The sequence below is a fragment of the Anolis sagrei genome, chromosome 4 (assembly GCF_037176765.1).
Source record: "Anolis sagrei isolate rAnoSag1 chromosome 4, rAnoSag1.mat, whole genome shotgun sequence".
NCBI classification, from domain to species: Eukaryota; Metazoa; Chordata; class Lepidosauria; order Squamata; family Dactyloidae; genus Anolis; species Anolis sagrei.
This window is the reverse complement of record NC_090024.1, coordinates 227745134-227764712: the sequence shown is the minus strand read 5'-3', so window position 1 is coordinate 227764712 and position 19579 is coordinate 227745134.

Sequence of the window (19579 nt, the reverse complement as noted above, 5' to 3'; positions counted from 1 at the left end):
CGTCTTTGAAAGACCAAGCCAAAGTTCTGACTTCTATCCCCAAAATTGGTTCGGCAGCTTCAGTGCCTCCTTTGAATTTCAGATTAAGGCCCAGAACAGTTTCACCATTCCACTGACATGGGAGCCACCAGCCAGTTCAGGATACAGAAGCTAATGTTCAAAGCTGTACTGAGCCGCAGAAAGAGCAGGATGACCCAGAAATGGAGTTGAGATGGTTTACCCTAAGTTGAACTCACTGAAGTAATATATATTACCACTGATAGACTTCTGCTGTTGGTAGTAAAACAATTAAAGCCTAAACCAATCTACTGTTCCAATGTAGCATTTGCTCAACTCCTAGATGCTTCTGTGTGCTATTTCATGTGACAACTCTCCTTTGTATTAATATTTAGAGTTGAGCCACTTCAGTCACTGAGAACTCTGCAAAGCAATAACAACATGAGTTCATTTCTTTCCCTTCAGCCATGCTGCATTCTTTGTTGTTCTCCAAACCCATCCGAAGTAGAAGGCGTTTGGAATGTAAGGCTGAGACCTTTGGAATCTTGCCTTTTGCATATCTGTGGAAACATCTTAATTCTCTTTGTGCCTCAGAGACAATTTCACCCTCTTGGGCAGGGAACCGAATGACCTAGGGAGTAGGAAGGATCTTGCTGTTCCAGTGTTTTCAACCAGTGGTTGAAACATGGTTGCTATGTGAGTCGGGTTGGTTGTTTTTCAACTGGAAGGCCACATTGAAGACCAGGGAAAGAAAAGACAGGAGTGAGGGAGAAAGGCTCTCATTATTCAGCAAAATGTGATGAGATTAGCATCTTTTGCATTTGGAGAGGCCCTTGGCTAATCCAGCATGCAAATTATATTGTTAGGCCCTGAATAAGGGTGACCTGCGTGGAGCAGTGTTCAGGTCAATGACAGGGCAGAGCTGGAAAACCCGTAGAAAGTTCAATCTGTTCTGAGCTGACTTGGGAATAAACAAGAGAATCCCTTTGACAATGGCATTAGCTGTTTTGTCTTAACAAGCAGCACTAGGAGGGGAGTACAGAGCATTTGTGTATTGTGGGAAGGGGGAGCTCTCTCATGTTGTTAGGGAAGCTAAGTCTCTCCTGCATCAACACAGACGCTGTTTTGTCTCCAGCAAGTAAGATGGTTTAGACTGCAAAGCACTGCCCATTCCCTTTGATTAAATTCTGTCTACAATTCCCAAGTAGTTGAGAGTTTTTTCTGGTGGTGGTTTTTAAAACCCTATTAGCTTGAAATAGAATTTTATTTGATTTGACTCCAGTTTATCTTCAGGACAGAGGAATCTAGCCTTTCGACACACATTAAACAGTTTGTATTTTACACTAGGAGAGGAAGATATCCTGGCCTGAAATACTATACAGCCATTTTTACTGCTTGTATTCTCAAGATGAAAAATATAGTTCTGTCTTTGCAAGGTGAAGGAGGGGCTTGGTAACAAAAGCTGGAAAGATCTGTCCTTTAGCCCATTTTTGGATAAATAATTTCATACATCTTCCCTATATATAAATATGGGGAACAGGCTTTTGGAAATTATTAACCCCATGCTATTAGTTAGATCCCCTCTCTGTTCTTATTTAGGCGATCCCTCGGTGTCTGAGTAAGATTGTCCCCCAAGGTATACTGGCATACTGGTATACTGGCGGTGGGTACGTAGGTGAAAGTTCATTTTTCTTTTTTGGCCGCTGGGTGGTGTCCCCACTGGACGTGGCAGTCCAATCAGGGATAAGAGAGGCAGACTATGTTTAGGGCACCTTTTCTAGCCCCTTCCCTATGTGGGATGAGCAGAGTGGATCCTCAAAAGGGCTGCTCAGTCATGGATACAGCTGCCGAACTACTCAACTGCCTTGGACCTTGAGGTAGAATGACTGAGTCCATATCCACCGCCCATGTGCCAGTCTGTGACTAGGGGCTTCTAGGTTTTACTGTCCTGCCCCCATTTCCACTTGCTGATCACCATGGGACTTTTGTAGGTTTGTTTTATTTAGCTTGGAAGATGCCTGTGTGTTTTTTTTAATGTGTGGAGGTCAGTGTATAGCTGATCACACATTCTTCACAGAGGGATGTTCCATCTGCTGGCATAGTTAACATGACGACCATGGCTTCTCAATCTCTTGCAGCCTTCTTCCGCCTTCACAGCCGCTGTAACATGTACCATGTTATCCTCTGCCTGCTCCGCCGTTGAGGTCTTTGGGTCTTCAGACTGTGCTGTGTATTGCAGAGATTATCCATTTCCCTTAATATTTACTTTGACCGTAATATCCTTCACATGTTAATTTAATGTTCATGTGTGTTGTTTTTTATATTCATGACAAATCAGTTAGTATGGACTGGCCATAGCATTTTGCATGACATGGGGACTGATTGGGAAGGGGGACTACATGTGTGTATGTGTGTGAGAGAGAAAGCAGGGGGTGGGCAGAGACAGGTCTAGAGGTCTTATCTTACTACAAGCTAAACATGAATCACCAGTGTGACTCCAAAGCCAATGCAGTTCTATGTTGAACCAACAAGAATATAGTGCCCAGTTCAATGTGGTATACTAGTACTACTCTGTTATGCTTTGGTCAAACCATGTCTGGAATACATGCCAGTTTGGGGCACACCAGTTCAAGAAGGGTATTAAGAACCTGGAATGAGTCCAAAGGAGGGCAACCAAGATTGTAAAAGGTCTAGAAAACCATGCTATAAAAAACATCTTAGGAAGCTGGTCAAGTTTAACTTGGAATGTTTACCTAGGAAAAGAAAAGTGCCCCCAGCAATTTGCCAGCTGGTAGATAAATTGCACAATGGGATAATGGAAAAGGAGAAAACAAGGAAATTTGGAAAAGCAAAAGAAAAGTTCCAGAGTTTGGTCAGATGTTCTAGCCATACGAACTAGCCAGATTCTAGGTATGCCAACTTCAACTGAAATCAAACTCAAAGTTGAAATTGCAGTGTTAGTCTTATAGAAGATGTGGTAAGCTTTTATTCTACCTTCCTCAAAGTTTGAACCAATGGATTCAAATTACAAAATATTATAGCTAAATTTTAGGAAGAACTTGTTTACTGCTCTTCAAGAGGAGAAAAGACTACCTTAGAGGCTGATGGAATCTCCTTCTTTGGAGGTTACTGACCAGCGGTTAGATGGTGGTCTCTCAGGAGTATTTATTTAGCTGTCTATCCTTGCATGGAAAGATGTCAGCTAAATGTCCTTTGCCTCCATCATACTATGTGCAAATATTTGATTCACCCCAATTCTGGATATTTGAGAAAGGGAGACCTGCCCTGTGGCTTCCCTTCTTAAAATACAAGTTTGACTGAGGAGCACACGGAGCATTTTTGCTCCATTTTGCTGCTTTTATGCGTGGCAAGAATGGGGCCTGCCATGCACTATTATTTATTTATTTCTATTCTGCTTTTCTCCCAGATCAGGACTCAAAGTGCAGAACAACATGTAAACAAAAACATTACAATCCATAAAAAAATAAACATAGCCATCACAACATAATATATCTAATAAAAAATTATAAAAGTGTCATCATACGACACACACCAGGCCCTGCCCACATTCCTCCCAAAGTGGAAGAGAAGCATCAAAATTCCACTACAGGGAGGAAAGTGTAGTTTGGGTAGCTTCAACAGAGCTACCCGCACTTTCCCTTCAATTCCCCCATATGATGGCAGAAAGGGCGACAGGGCAATGTGCATTGCTAACCTTTCTGCCATCTGATTGGGGGAAGGAAAGGGTGCCAAAACACCGTCTCCCATCTCCATGTGATGAGGGGAAGAAAGAGGGCATGTGGGGCAGCACAAACTGCCCTTGCGTGCCTTCCCTTTTACTGGCAACTGCTGGCACAATGGCACATCCCGGACGGTCCGTGTGAAGAGGTCGTAACTCAGAATTGTTCTTATGCTCTCTGATCATTCTGAAGCCCATGTGTCTTTTCAATGGCATATCACAGAATACCATGTCAATATCGCCATTTTTCTCAACCAAAACATACCTCTGGGCACTGGTTTCAAGCTATGAAGACCACAAAAGACATTGTATTGTTCTTCATATTTTTATGTTCGGAAGCAACTGAACAAATACACAACAAAGAAGTGTTGAAATTAGCACCAAAAGTGAATAAAAGTCCATTCTAAAGATACAAAATTTATTTCACTAAATAGTGGTCATTACACTGACCATTTGGTAGGCAGGACACTGCCCTTTGGAATGCCATTCAAAGCAGACTTTGTCAGGTAGCAAAGAATTTGAGCAGCATTCATCTAAGCTGTTCCCAACTCATCGTTTACTTCTTTTTTGTTTTGTTTGTCACACTTAATTGTGGAAAGCCTCTGGGCCGACATTTAGTGAATGCATTAATTACCAGAGTAGTGACAGAGAACTCCATTTGGGGTGTAGCTATTTTTCTGCTACAGTCTAATATATGCCACATTCCGAGGAATAAGTGCCACCATTCTGCAATTCTTCTACCAGAATGCCACCAAGATAGGGAGGCAATTTGAATAATTTAAAGAACCGACATTGCTACAGGGTGATCGAGGACTTGGAGCTTGGACAGAACCGCTGGAATCAATTATTTCCTTTCCCAGCTCCAAGACATACTATGGTGATACAAATTAGAAGTTTATCTCTCTGTTCCCTGGAAGAAAAGGAATTTATTTTGTAATCTCGTCTGTCATCTCTTCTTTTTATTTCCCATCCCGACAAAGAAAAAGCTAGTAAGAAATGAAAAAAGTATATCCAGGGACTACAGCTGAATAGTGTTCTCTGCTCATATGGATGTCAAACTGTGGGTTAGATTTAGAATCATAGAGTTGGAAGAGACCCCAAGGGCTATCCAGTCTATCCTCTGCCATGTGGGAATACAAAATCAAAGCAGTCCTGACAAATGGCCATACAGCATCTGTTTAAAAATCTCCAGAGAGGGAGATACTTCCACACATACACCTTGAGATAGTTAAATTTGGGGGTTATAACTTCCAAAAACCCCTTCTTGTCTTTTGTAGGCTCTGCCCAAGCCATAGGAAGCTGTGAAGACATCAAAAGGTCTTCTTTAATGCCTACTGGTATTGAGTACTAAGTACTCCCCCTTGATGGATTGTCACCTTGTCATGGTGAGGGGACTTGCGTGTTCCAATGAACTTGTGGGCGTAACCACCGGAGTCATGCACTTCTATGGGAAGGGACACAGGGGAGGTTCCAAGCACAATCCAAAGACCTCAACAGTGGATCAGGCAGAAGATAACATGATACATTTTACAATGGCTGTGAAGGCAGAAGGCGGCTGCAACAGATTGAGAAGCCCGTTATCATGCTAACAATGCCACTGGTTGAACCCTCACTCTGTGAAGACTGTGTGTCGATCGGCTGGGCACCGACCTCCACACATTAAAAAAAAACCTCACACAGGCATCTTCCAAGAACTTGGAGGGCCACCATACTTGGACAATGAGGGATCACCTAAGCAAGTAAGTAGATATTGAGTACTGAAAGGACAAGAAGACACCAGGCCCTATTGAAAGTAGATAAACACCTCTTTGATTAAAACTAGAAAAGAGTCTGTATATACCTCTTCCCATGTCCCTGCTTGGAGTGGCGTTTGTGGAGGTTGCCACAGAGGCAGGACAGACGCTATTTCTGGATGTGTGACCCAGTTCAAACTGAAGGAGGGCCTCTTTCTGTTAAGAATGGAAAACAACTTCTTTTTTCTCCCACACATGGAGTGTGTGAGACAAGTCCTCAGCACAGAGGACAATGCTAAAGGGTGGTTAAAAACAAGGAATCGGTAGACTCCAAAGTTACATAGGGGACTTTTCTTCATTAAGTTAATGATCCAGTCTTGTAGATTGGATTGGCTTTTGAATAATTATTTTTACACCCTTCCCCTCCACCCACTGCGTGCTCAGGCCAGATAAGTCTCGTATCAGGGACATAACTATCATTGGTCAATTGAAGTCAGCATCACCCAAACTGTATCCTCCTCAAAGTGTGAAAGCACACATTGGACAAAAGCATTTCAGTGTAGAGTATAGACTCATATAATCCAGTTAATCTGCATTCTGAAACTGGATTATATAGCAATATAGAGCCAGCCGTAATTTGACAATTCCAGAGCTACCTATCCTCCTATTCCAAATAATTGATTTGCAGGGGCAAGCTCTATTGGGGTTTAGAAGTAACATGTTACAAATAATGTTAGCAGTCACCCATTATTTTATGAGCTAATTAAGGCATTACATGTTTTTGCAAAATAATATAAATATTGGCAACATGACTTCTTTTTCTGGTAGAGCCCCATATCCAATTTTTGCGCACCTCCCCAAAACAGGCAGGTAACTGGATAGCCTTTTTCAGTCCGCACCCAAAATAATATGACTAGATCTGGTCCATTGGTGGCAATGGGGAAGTTATGAGGCTCCCTTTTCTGTTCTTGGGACCCTTTCCTTTCTTCCCTTCAATGGGGCCTGGGTTTCAGCAATGAGGTTAAGGAAGCACCCTTCCTGAACCCTTTCCTTTCTTCCCTTCAAGGGAGCCTGGGTTTCAGCAACAGGGTTAAGGAAGCAGACACAGCTTGCATAAGATATGCCACTCTTCTATTCTGATTGGCCCAACATGCAGAACAAACAGGGAAACCCCGTGTGAGAAGGAGCACATGGCTGCAGCCTCTTTGCATGCTATGTGTTCCTGAAAAAGGAAGGAGGAGATGTGAGTTGCTGCCACATTGTTTTGTTGCAGACGGGAAACCATGATGGCTTGACCCTTACCATTATGGCTATCCAATCAAGCCAAAGAAGCTGGAATGGCCAAAGGAAAAGGGCTAAAACAAATCTGTGCACAAGCTTAGCACTCTGGATTTTCCCCCAAATTGCAAGTGAAAGTGATCTTTAATAACATGTTAACCATTTAGAGCAGGGGTCCTCAAACTAAGGCCCAGGGGCCGAATGTGGCCCTCCAAGGTCATTTACCCGGCCCTCGCTTAGGGTCAACCTAAGTCTATAACAACTTGAAAGTACACAACAACAACAACAACAACAACCTATCTCATCAGCCAAAAACAGGCCCACACTTCCCATTGAAATACTAATAAATTTATATTTGTTAAAATTGTTCTTCATTTTAATTATTGTATTGTTTTTAAGTGGTTTTTGCACTACGAATAAGATATGTACAGTGTGCATAGGAATTCATTCATGTTTTTTTCAAATAATCTGGCCCTCCAATAGGTTGAGGGACTGTGACCTGGCCCTCTGTTTAAAAAGTTTGTGGACCCCTGATTTAGAGAATGGGAGCTCTCAACAAAATTTTTGAGGGGGTGCCAGAAAATTGCACTAAATTTAAAAACAATGGGGTGTTAAGGAGCTTTCAGAGGTCTAGAGGCTTCATGCTTTCCTGAGGCCACATTGACATCCCTGATGTACAGGTGACAGGAAAAGTTTCATGCCTTCACCTTCACCATATGCCAAATTTTGCAAGAGAGTAAGTGTACAAACTAGACCACGCAGTCGGCAGGAACACCAGCTTTGTGATCAATGCTGCCAGTGGCAAGAGAAATCTGAGAGCTCATTCCCTATCTTCTGGCAAAAAGTTATTCTATGTGTTATAAGCAGAGCTGGAAGCAGAAATGAACACAAGTGAGTCAATATTTCCTTTGTCAATGTGCTTTTGCTATAACGTGTGTCTCGGGGCAAAATTTGAAGGAAGATGATGCAGCAGCATCGCAAGAACTGAACAGGTTTGGTCCATGAGTAATGCAAGGAAGACTGATCAAGAATTCTATGTAGGGAGACACAAACGTGTTCATGCCAAAAAGTGCTTGCTCTTTTGTATATGCTTCAAATGCATGATGCACACAAGGGACTGATGTGTTATGAATCATTCAAGCTAACACACTGAAATATTCACAGGTGCTTACATTTTTGAGTGCCACATACCCCTTCTCTTCTCCCTTGCCAAGACAGCTCAGATCTATCAAGGGCATTCTTTATCGGCTGAAGGGTTCAGCTTATTGCTTTAGTATTACATTTCTTTTGAGAATGTTCTGGGACAGGCAAAAATGTGACAAGGAGGTAAGGAATTATAAACATTATAATTCTTTCGAATAACTTTTTTTTCATAATGAGGACTTACTGAAATCATAGGCAAGATATTGTATAGGAAGATGTAGCTTCAAAGATAGAAACACTGAACTTTTAAGCTGTATAAAACGCCCTCAACGTAGTCATTCCCAAGTTGCTGGAAAGCAGCGCCATGAATGATGATATACCTAACCCTCATCTTGAACTTGAGCACATGTCATCAGACAACTGCAGAAAGTACCATACTCCCCCCCCCCCCTCCAGATATTTGAAATTGCTATTTGGGGTGAGGGATGCACCTTTTAAAACAGTGGTTCTCAACCTGTGGAACCCCAGATATTTTGGCCTTCAGCTCCCAGAAATCCTAACAGAAAACTGGTAAACTGGCTGTGATTTCTGGGAGTTGTAGGCCAAAACACCTGGTTTAAAACCACTGGTTTAAAAAGGTTGAGAACCACTGGTTTAAAAAGGTAGATTTGTGTGGGAGTTTGGGTCATTTGGGTGGTACACCGACCATAAAAACTCATTGTGATTAATTTAAGTTACAGATCAAAACCCAGAGTAGATTTGCCAGTACACTGATATGGAAACCACCAGATGCTACTCAATGCAACTATAAATGCAAACATTTACTTGTGAAACACTGCAATGAATACCAATAATGAACAGGTTGTGAACAGCTTAGCAGGTAGCAGGAATGAAGTATATTTAAGAAGAAATTTCCCAGCACATGAATATTTACAAAGGAAAAAATTCCCCACAGTAGAAATGGTGCTTACAACTGGCTATTTTTCTATGGGGCATGTTCTCCTTTTAGCTGAAATTTGGGGAGCTGGGTGTGTTTTTATGTGCTGTTGATTATACTTATGTCATTGTATTTATACTTACGTATTGTTGTTTCCATGTGGCACTTGGAGTGCTTCTGTGAACTGCCCCAATGGTGGTGGGGTACAAATAAAGATTGTTATTATTATTTGAAACACAAGATGAGTCCACAGCAAACAAGATCACTCTGCTGACTGTTTTATTGGATCACACGTCGGACACAGCTAGTAGGATGTTAGGAATTGTGGAAGTCAATGTCCAAAACACCTGGAGGGCTGAAGTTTGGCCATGCCTGGATTAACTACTGTGATTCAGATCATTGTCTTAGGTGCAGGAATGTATTTGAAAATCCAATGACATATACCTTCTGTAAAGACTGCTAATCAAAAGAATAAAGTTTGTTGTTGCTCAGCTTGCTCTGCATGCAGAGTTGGCATCCCTCTTGGAGGAAAAGGAGAAGAAGCTGGAACACCTGCACTCCATCTCATTGCTAGTGTGAGAACAGGACCGATTCATCTGCATAATGTCACATTCTTTATCTCCCTTTCAGTTCTGGCAGCAGGAATTCTAGTGCGGAAACTGGCAGCATGAATGCAAGGGATGGGATTTCACATTCACAGACTGTGCCTGCCTTGATCACAAATCACAAGTGCCCTTTGAAAGCCGTTTAAGGTGACACGTAGCCCTTGCACTGTAACTAGGCACCAATATATTCAGCAGCCTTTGACGTGGATGAATGTGGTTTGCTAAGCCATCAGTCTTTCTGTACGACTAATTGGCCTGACGCCCACAGAGTGAAGCTGTTCCAACATGTAATCAAGTAACTCCTGAGGGCCCCCTGACTGCTGCCTAATATAGCCGTACCTGCTACAATGAAGTGACGGCTTTCACTCTCAGCCAAGTGGAACAGTCTCCCTTTGGAGTACAGGTCTACTGGATGCCTTTTCCCCCCAGAGTGAGGCAGAAAGAGAAGCCTTAGGAGAGTGATAACCAAGTGGAATCTTACTACTGAAGTGATGAAGAAGAACACATTTGAAATCAGCAGCAAATGATCCCTTGGCTCCAGGTTGCTCTCACCTATTCACCCGAGGCTGAAACATAACCCTTCAACCCATGCTATTTGGTCTCAGGAGAGAAAAAGTACCACCGAAGCAATATATTATAGATATAGATATAAAACTCAATACAGGTAGTATATCCCTTATTCAAAATACTTAGGACCAGACATGTTTTTAATTTCAGATTTTTGGAATACCTGTATTTGCAAATATGTACACAATGCATATAATACATATAATCGTACATAATGAGACAGGCCCAGATCTAAATATGATATTCATTTATATCTTATATGCATAACCTGGGGACAATTTTATACTACATTTTAAATAATTTTGTGCATGAAATATAGTATACTAAACCATCAGAAGGCAAAGGTGTCACAGTCCCAGCCAACCCATGTGGACAATTTTGGAGTATTTTAGATTTTGGAAATAAGGGATGCTCAGCCTGAGCGTTATAAGAAGTCTTTATTTCTGAGGTTTGTGTTATATATATATATATATATATATATATATATATAACAATCTGTATGATATAATCTGCCTTGCTAAAGGATTAGCAGGCAAAGTCCGATTAAAGCAGTTGTGGCCCTGGAACAATTAAAAAATAAGGCTTTGTTTGTGCCACATAGGTGACCCATTCCAGCATAAAACTGGCATAGAAATGAGGCAAGGAAATGGCACGTCCTGCATCAAGAGATCCCACATCAGAAGATGTATATATTACAAAGAGCAGGGAAATAAGTAGGGGTATCTTCAGTTATTTCCTGGCAATCTGACATATTGAAATAGGAATCTGTTGAGATCTCTGAGGGCTCTTGTGAGCTCTCTGCAGATAATGTCCAGCTGCAAGAAAAATAGCTATACTCCTGCTCTTCAGGAAAAGAGAAATCCTGGAGGAGGCTGCTTGCAAGGTGAGTTTTGGAGAAAATTATTTTTGTTTTTGTGCGATAAGGTTGAAAAGAATTCCAACCTGCACAATGAACATAAAAAATGACTGGTGAAGGCATACGTCTTAGCTTGTGTTGTTCATTCGTTCAGTCGTCTCCGACTCTTCGTGACCTCATGGACCAGCCCACGCCAGAGCTCCCTGTCGGCCGTCACCACCCCCAGCTCCTTCAAGGTCAGTCCAGTCACTTCAAGGATGCCATCCATCCATCTTGCCCTTGGGCCCCTCTTCCTTTTGCCTTTCACTTTCCCCAGCATAATTGTCTTCTCTAGGCTTTCCTGTCTCATGATGTGGCCAAAGTACTTCAACTTTGTCTCTAGTATCCTTCCCTCCAGTGAGCAGCCGGGCTTTATTTCCTGGAGGATGGACTGGTTGGATCTTCTCTCAGTCCAAGGCACTCTCAGCACTTTCCTCCAACACCACAGTTCAAAAGCATCTATCTTCCTTCGCTCAGCCTTCCCTAAGGTCCAGCTCTCACATCCGTAGGTTACTACAGGGAATACCATGGCTTTGACTAGGCGGATCTTTGTTGCCAGTCTGATGTCTCTACTCTTTACTATTTTATCGAGACTGGACATTGCTCTCCTCCCAAGAAGTAAGCGTCTTCTGATTTCCTGGCCACAGTCTGCATCTGCAGTCATCTTTGCGCCTAGAAATACAAAGTCTGTCATGGCCTCCACATTTTCTCCCTCTATTTTCCAGTTGTCAATCATTCTTAGCTTACATCACACTTATTCACTTACAAGAGGGCAGCCAAAAATACAAAGTTGTTGCTATGTGCCTTCAAGTCATTTCCAACTTACAGTGACCCAAAGGCCTGGGTCTGAGCATTTCTGACTTTCTCAAGGTCACCAAGTGGATTTCCATGGCTGAGTGAGAATCGAACTCTGGTCACTCAAACCACTACATCATGCCAAATACAATCAACAGCAACAAAAAAAAATCTTCATGCATTGATCCACCTTCAGCCTTGAAGCTTCAATAACCTGATCCCATGTGTGCATTTTTTTTAATTCAGCAAAACAGAAAAGATGCATAGTAACAAAAACATCTGGATGTTCAGAAACAACAGAGGAGGAAGAGGAAATACTTTTCACTTTTTTCTTTCAGCAATGGGCCCCTAGACAGTGGTAGTTTGGCACAATTCTCCCAGTTAACACTGGTAATCCATCCGAGCTGGCAGGAAAGTAAAAATATTGCAATGAAAGACATAAATATAAAATTCAGAGAACTGAGACACAAGAATCCTGACCCCTCCCTCCTTTTTAAAAGGCCCTATTCAGATTACTCCATTTTCTTAATCTCTGAGGACTCCAGAGAAAGCATTAGAGACCATGATAATTTGTATTTCAGTAGCAGAATGCTAGAAACATGATATCTTTGTAATATTTACAAATACGAAAACAGAAAATGGGTATTTCTAACTCAGGTAACAAAGCCATCTAAACCATTTTCTGTATTTACAATAGGTCCTTAGTATCTATTGGGGTTTATGTCCAGAAGCCCCCCATGGATACCAAAATCCATGGATGCTGAAATCTCATTATATACAATGATATAATAAAGATGTTCCTTATATAAAATGACACACTTAACATTTATTTATTTACTTGTATTTTTTAAAGTAAATTGTGGATGGTTGAATTCTTTAGAGCCAAAATCTATGGATATGCTGGACTAGCTGGTTATTCAGAACTGTAAGGCTACATTAGATTTCCAGAGAGAAAATGCATTCCTATCAAAATATTAGCTAAAACTCTGCCCTTCATCCTCAGATCCTCAAAGTGGTACAGTCCCAAAGATCTAGTGAATACCACACGCTAAAGATTGAATAGAGAATCCCATTCATCAAGGAACTTTGGCTAATCCCTGTCTCTCCTCTTTCAGAGGGACACATGCCCAAGAGTGTACAGCTTTAACTCAAGAAACAAAGGAAGAAGCAAGCCCATCCAGAAGATCAGAAGAGTAGAGGAATGGTCACAGCAGTTCACAAAAAAGCACAAAATGCAATCTAATTAGGACAAAAAGCCTATCAGAGAGTAACCAAAGTGATAAGACACAAAGGCAACCCAAGGCATGACCTAAAAGAACCCTCCACCTTGTGTGACTGTGAAGCAGAATGGACAACTCTGCACCTGTATGCTTGTCTACAATGTCCTGCCTCATGTACAGAGGAAGAATTGTTTGAGGGTACAGGCAATGCGGTCGCTGTTGCCTGTTTTTGGTCAAAAGATATTTAGCCGCTTGTGCTCTTTCTATTTTTATCTGTTTTATGCTAATTTATGCAATGCTTTTCATACACAATAAATAAAATAAACCCAAAACCAACCTATTACCAAAGCTGACAGAACTGTAGTTCTGCAGCACAGTCACAACTGTGTCTGTGTTACTATAAGTAGCTAGCTACATTCAGCACAGCTAGTCACAATAATCCAATGTTTTTCTTTTAAAGTGGATCATGGTCTGGCTCCTGCTTTTGTGTCCGTCATTTTAGCTTTCAGCCATCCAAAGTGGGGAGTAGAATTTCCTGTAGCTCAGTGGTTCTCAACCTGTGTGTCCCCAGGTGTTTTGGCCTACAACTCCCAGAAATCCCCGCCAGTTTACCAACTGTTTGGATTTCTGGGAGTTGAGGATCAAAACATCAGGGGACCCACAGGCTGAGAACCACTGCTTTAGCTAATTCACTCCAAAGCTAGTGTATGATGATCCAGACTGTTTTTCCAAGACCAGGCTGCACCTTCTTCTTGGGGCTCCCTGGAGACTATTCTCTAAGCACACTTCCCTTTCCCCATCTGAGGAGACTTCCTTCAGGGAGGACATGACACTGCCACTCATTAATAGGACAGATATTCCACATTATCTGCTTTAAACTGTATTCCAAGGGCCCTTTCATACAGACATATAACCCAGAATATCAAGGCACAATATCAATCCACACTATCTGCTTTGAATTGGGTTATCTGAGCCCATACTGCCATGTTATGCAGCTCAATGTGGATTTTATACATATGTGTGGAAGGGGCCTGAGTCTTCACTACCAGATAATCCAGTTCAAAGCAGATGATCTCAATTTTATACAGCTATGTAGAAAAGGCCCTAGACAATCTAACTTGTAAAAATTTATAATTTCTGCATCAAGAAAAATTCAAAACTATGACTTATGGACATTTTACTGTGCATGTTAATGTGGATGCAAAGGGATCTTGTAGCACCTTGAAGTCCTTGGGCCAGACTCAGAATACCACATCATTTTAGGTGACCCACAAGACTTTCAATGCCAGGGCAACATAGCTACATGTATACAGTCTTATAATTATAAACAGCCCATTGATGGCAACCATAAGGCTGATGTGGCCCTCGGTGAAAATCAGTTGACACCCCTGATCTACACAGTACAATTAATGCAATTTGACCCCGCTTAAACTACCATGGCTCAATGCTGTGGAGTCATGAGAGTTGCAGTTTTGTGAGGCTACAACACTCTCCAGATAATGCTATAAGACTTTGTAAAACTACAACTCCCGTTAGCCCATGGCATGTATTAATTCTACAGAGTAGATGCACCCTTAGTATATTTCCTCAGATGTTAGTCTGATATTCCTGACTACCATAACTGTGCTGTTTTCATAAGGATTCCTTTTTGCCCCAAGTGTATAGTTTGTAAATGCTCTCAGTGCAAGACAGAAATTGGGGGAGGGGGGATGATTAATCCTTATACTTCCTAAATCATACAACTCTAAATTCAGTTCAAATATGTTTGAAAGCATCTTTTAAAAGTGTCAGTTCTGTGATGCAAACCATTCCATCCAAAAGTATCATGAATCAACATGGCTCCTGTGTGGATTTTGGGTACAGCATGTATCATATCAGCAGATCCCAATTCTCTTTTAAATTTCTTCTTTCCATCAGTGTTTGGCTGAATTATTATCAGGGTTATTTTATTCCAAACTCCCCACTCATCACTCTAGAGGATGACAGCTAATGTCTATGGGCTCCTCTGAGAAACAAGAAATCATTATTGTCTAGACTAGAACAATGTTCTCCTAAACACTTTTAATAAGCTTCCAAGACTTTTAATCATGGTTTCAGTAGAATAAGGTTCTAGAGATTTGATGCAATTCCCACTGCAGGTCATGAGCAAGGATGAAATGCAATTTGCTTTAACTGAGCCTTTTAACAAACATGTATCATTCCATTTCCCTTCACTAGGAGGAAACCATGTCTGTCACATTCTTTCTTTCTTAAAATATGTGAAAAATATGTGCTCATCTTAAAGCTGTGTATATTTGAAAACTGCATGCAAAACATGATTCAATCAATAAAAAAACATGTTAAAATGGTCACATGATGAAAAAGATCTTAATGATTTATGTAAGTTATTAGTTTAGTTTAGTTTGTTGGATTGTATCTTTTTCTCAATGCAGGAACTCAAGATGGTTTACAAAACATTAATACTAATACAGATATATAAATACACCTACATCATGTGTGTGTGTGTGTGTGTGAGAGAGAGAGAGAGAGAGAGAGAGAGAGAGAGAGAGAGAGAGAAAGAGTTAGAGTTGTGCATGGAATTTGTTTCTTCTGTTTCCTCCATTTGTTTTGGTACCTTCAGTACTTTGGGAGGCCATAACGGTAAGGGCCGCCCAGTACAAAAACCCACCCAACACAAAACCAAGAGGGAACCAATCTTGGCTCCTCCTCTGCTTTTCGGCATTACAGTTTAATCTTTTTTATTAATCCCTCAGCAAACAAAAATAAAACCCTCATTCCCTGAAAACCACTACCAGTTACCTCTCCTCTTCCAGAAGGTAATCACTCTTCCTTACCTGAATGTGGGAAGTGTCACAATGCCAGGACTCTGCCAATATTTAGGCAGAGATGAACCAAATGAACTCTCGGTTTGAGGTAAACAATTTAATTAAAGCAGCACTTACTGTCTGGCTGTCTGAATAGTCTAAAATATAAAACATAAAAATAGCACTCAGTCACAGACTATAAACCAAATCTGACAGCAAACACTGTTGCAGGTTCAAGACAGCACTGTAGTCAAAAGGTCCAGTCCAGTGGTTAAATGCCGAGAGTTCAATGAGCAATGTCCAGGGATCAAGAGTCTCTACCATAGTCAAAAGCCAGTCTAGAGATTCAAGGTTCCAGGGTTCCAAGAGTACAGGAAACAGGTCAAGATACTGAAAATCCACAAACCTGGGGAGAAACCAGCAGCATCTACCACCAAAATAAGACAAATACTTTTCTCCCAAAGATCAGTCCCAAGGCTAGGTCATTATATCCAGAAACACCAAGCTGCAACCTATCTCTGCATACCTCCACCCGTAATTGCTTTCACCTATGAACTCTTATTTACAGATTACTCAGCCCTTTAGAATTTAGGCTTACATTAACCCTTCCATCACCAACTGCTAGGCATACCACCATCAACTGCAGAACATGATACATGACAGGAAGCCTTAAAATGCATTGGAAAGAATGTATGGCTGCTGGTGCGGTGCATTCTGGGAGAGAAAGTGCCTGCCTGCAGCACTTCTCCCCTAAAGTAGACAGCTTTAAGAATAAGAATGCTCCTTAAAGTACACATGCCTGCCTGCAGCCGTGTACCTCTCCTCTGGAGTAAGAAACAGCTATAAGAACTTGCCTCCTTTAAATGCCTTGAAGAGTGTGTGTGGTGTGCAGGCCCGGGAGAGAAAGCATGCACACCTGCTTGCAACTGAGCATCTCTCCACTAGAGTAGAAACAACTTTAATGCCTAAAATGACAGGAAAAGGACCCTGGGAAGACTCCCCCCCCCCCCCATAATGGGCCAATAGAAATTGGATCTTTCAGCACTCCAGAGCGAAAATAAATATCTGCCCTCCCGAATTTGGGAGGCTCCCAAAAAATGAATCGGGGGCCCAACTGAAAGCCAGGACACAGAAATGTGTCAAGGTTTACCCAGTTTGCACAAGTCTTTTATATATATATATATATATATATATATATATATATTTTCAGAGAGAGAGAGAGAGAGAGAGAGAGAGAGAGAGTATGACCCCTGTATTCATGGTTTCATTTATCCACAGTTTCATTTATTTACTTAGGGCTTCCTATACTACACACTCTTTTCAATATCTCCAATGTTTCTCCCACTGGAAATAATAGAGTTCACTCTTATCCACAGTTTCACATATTCACATGAAGTACAGGAACATATTCCCCATGGATATGTATAAATGTGTGTGTTATTTTTTTCAAAACAATAAACTATCTTTAGAATTAAAACCATTTAAAAGATCATAAGAAGACAGAATAAAAGACATCTGCATAATAAAGAGTTCTGTTGAGATTCTGAAACACAATAAAAATGAGGCAGAGAGATTTTTACATTGTTAGTCCATTTCAATTGCTCTGGAAGTTGTATGCATGTTACCAAGTAAACTCTTTTTTTTAAGCGGGTATGGAACTGGGCAGCTGCATCCTCGGATAAGAAGAACTATCCAAATCTACAGATTTACAATACTCTCCAGGGGAACTTCCTTACCTCATGCCGACATAACATCATGTAATATTAATACCCATTTGAATATTTTGACAAATTAGATTATATTTGATGGATTTAACATTAAAACAATCATACTGTCAAACAGCAGTAGTTTACTGCAGTTGTCATTACAGCAGTAAAACACTTCACTTTGGTTGTGTGTAATGTGGCCAACTCAGCTGACTTCCCACTGAGATGGCAGTGTAGACAGTACAGAAATATGAAATTAATATTGCTACAAGAGAGTTCAGGAATTGGGGCTTGAAGGCACATAACAAAGACAACAACAGGCAGCAAATCCAGCCATGGCCAAGATCCTGGATAAGGAAATATGTGGTGGTTGTGGTGGTGAGCAGGGACACGTTCCCCCTACCGAAGCATAGCCACTAACACAGCTATAGCAATCTCTGTATCCCGCTCTGAAGCTCATTTGAATAGGTCTAGAAAGCTTGTATCATTCAAGACTGCATAAAGTTGGAAGGCAACTGCCCTCCTGATCACCTTGCCACAAAATGAAATATTGATACTGGTCTGTAAGTGTAAAAAAAATATGGACAATCAGCCAAGAAGGGCAGAGATCAGGAGGATACATTGTCATCCTCACTCATCCTAGCAATTTCTCCACATTTGCAGTACCAGCCAGCTGAAATGTATCCAATGTAATTCTGCTCATGGAGTTGCTGGCTCTTCATTGTCAGCTTTGCTAAAATGACAATATCTAAGTTGGTGCTTAGAGATTTTATTGTGAAATGATTATTGAAAGCATCATAGTGAACTGCTGAACCCCTAAAATCAGGTTCAGGGGAAAGGTGCCTGAAGTATTTATTTATTTATTTATTTATTTCAGTTACTTCTACCCCGCCCTTCTCACCCCCGAGGGGGGACTCAGGGCGGCTTACAAAAGAAGGCACAATTCAATGCCTATGTCAAATATACATACATACATACAAGCAATTAAACAGTTAACAGGTTAAAAACTACAGTACATAACACAACAGTAAACAATCTCATGCTCAGTGTTCAGAGTTCCATAAATCAATTCCGTTCCGTCAATTCCTGCCCATCATCAAGGTATTTTCTTTAGCTGCCAGACTGTCCAAAAGCCTGGTCCCACATCCAGGTCTTCAATTTTTTTCTGAATGAAAAAAGGGAAGTCGCTGATCTAATCTCCCCGGGGAGTGAGTTCCACAGGTGAAGGGCCACCACCGAGAAGGCCCTGCTCCTTGTCCCCGCCAGCCTCACTTGTGATAGAGGTGGGGTCAAGAGCAGGGCCTCCCCAGAAGATCTTAAACTCTGAGGTGGGACGTAGAGGGAAATCCGTTCGGACAGATACGCTGGGCCGGAACCGTATAGGGTTTTGTAGGTATACCCTTAATCACTATAAATATTTCAGCTGGATATATATGGACAGACAACACTATATGCAAGAAAGGACATTTTTGCATACCTTGTAAGAACAAAAATATTCTCTACCACCTCATATATAAGCCATATATGTCACTAATAGAATACCATCCAATATCTTCTGTAGTGTCAGATGAAATTTGCCTATATAATAATAATAAACTTTATTTGTAACCCGCCACCATCTCCCCGGAGGGGACTCGGGGTGGCTAACAGGAGGCCAGGCCCAAAATAATATAACCTAATAAACACACAATAACAAAATATATCATAACAAAATATGAAATAACAAATAAAATCAACAATATAAAATAACGATAAAATCAGACAAAAAAGGGCGGGCCAAATGTATGAGATAAAATGTTAAAATGTTAAAACCCTGGGTGAAATAGGGATGAAAGTGCATTTGTAAGAGAGGAGCCCAGCAGGAGGAGCAGTGAGATTTAGCCATTTTGGAGGGCAGGGGCAGGTGTTTTATTCGGAGGGCAGCTATAGGTTAAAACAACCAAATGGGTTGAGTAGTCACTCTCCAAAGGCACATCGGAAGAGCCAGGTTTTTAGATCTTTCTTAAAAGCAGCTAGGATGGGGGCTTGCCTGATCTCCCTAGGCAGCGAGTTCAAAAAGTGGGGTGCCACTTAACATTAAATGTGGAGCATTAAGTGGAGGGTGCAATTGCACCTATGCCTTGCTGGTATTTCCATTGGGAATTAGATGGCAACTGTTTG